Below are 1,742 nucleotides of genomic sequence, written 5' to 3' on the forward strand. Positions count from 1 at the left end.
TTTTGTTGATGTATAACGCGTTATAACTTATATGTACGTAATAGATATTATGATATGATTAATTTGGAATTTATTATAGGTACCTATTATAGGTCAATTTTTTTTTAATACCATAGATAAGTATATATATGTCTAATACATAGACTGATATACCGTCTCCGCTCAGAATCGTTTTTCTTATACAGTGATATTATATCATTGAATTCAAATTTAATACTGTCCATTATACAGTGACCCACTTCTAACCTACTGTACAGCAGAGCGACATCCACTTACCCACCTTTTTTTTATATGCGTTCACAAGTTTAAATCTTGATAAAAAAACGGAAAAATTACGAAAATCAGCATATTATTTTGAGTTGAGAATTCATACGAATTTTCCTTTTTAAATCTAAGATTTGAAAAAGTAATACAAGATTATTCATAAGTTTATCTATCTTTATCAAAAAAAAAAATGTCTACAAGCAAATCAAATTAAATTTTTATGAGCGTTTGAAGTTCATATTTTTACAATATTGGATATTCACTCGATTTCTCATGTAGCGGTTTTGTTATTTTATTGTCATGCAAAAACGAATAACTGTAGATACATGAAAATTTTACTGAATGTTTATATTTTCATTTTCTATATAACATTTAAATTTTGAAAATATTTTGACTCTTTTTGAGCTTTTTACGGACATTGTCAGTTTTCAATTTTTTTAGTTTTTTTTGTTCTATAAATATCAATAAAATGTTATTTCAAGGGTAAAAAAGTGTGAAAATTGAATAGAAGGCTCCTAATATTTTGTTTCAAAGACAGATGAAAAATATTAAAAATACATTGGCACAATTTTTTTTTATAAGCATTTAAAGTTCGAATTTTGACAAAATTTATCAAATTTAAAATTTAATAATTATTTTGTGGTTAAACATTTATAAAATGTTCAATTTTTATAGCTAAAAATTGAAAATTTAAAACAAGGTTCCCACATAAATAAGTAAATATATAAATTACTTTATTCACAACAATATCATCAAATATACTTAGTAATATATCATAGGCTGACTGACCGTTTTCATTCAGAATCATTTTTTTTATACAATGATATTATATTATTGAATTCAAATTTAACACCATCCATTACAGTGACCTATTTGTAACCTACTGTACAGCAGAGCGACATCCACTTGACCACTTTTTTTTGCACTTAATAATTAGATGAACAAAATAATTATGGATCATAATTAGGTTTATACATTTCATTAGAAATGTGTGGTTGATGGGCTAACAAATTGTTATCATTTATATTTTTATAATTTTATTCTTGGACGAATAGTTGGCATTTTTCAGAAGACTGCGACACACATAGCGAATGTTTGAGGCACTCAGTTTGAAAGCCACTGCTCTACTGGTCCATATCAGCTACACGTGCCGCCAACGTTTAAATTGTTATACCATTATATAAAAATATAATAATAATTAATAATGTAGGTACCTACTTGTATTATAATTTATATGTATATATAATAATAATAATATGTAGTATATTTTAGTATGATACCTAGTGGCGTACGCAAGGGAGGTTGGGGGAGGGGGGGGGGGGGTTAAAGGGCTGAAGCAGTTGCGTCATTTCAGTTTTCAATAGAGGGGGGCAAAGGTTTTGACCGGCCGGAATTGGTAAAAAAAAACTGCTCGCCTTGATCGCAACTACATATTAACTGCTTACATTTTTTTATGGTACCCTTTTTATCAACTAGGT

This window comes from Acyrthosiphon pisum, chromosome A1, assembly GCF_005508785.2.
Source record: "Acyrthosiphon pisum isolate AL4f chromosome A1, pea_aphid_22Mar2018_4r6ur, whole genome shotgun sequence".
NCBI lineage: Eukaryota > Metazoa > Arthropoda > Insecta > Hemiptera > Aphididae > Acyrthosiphon > Acyrthosiphon pisum.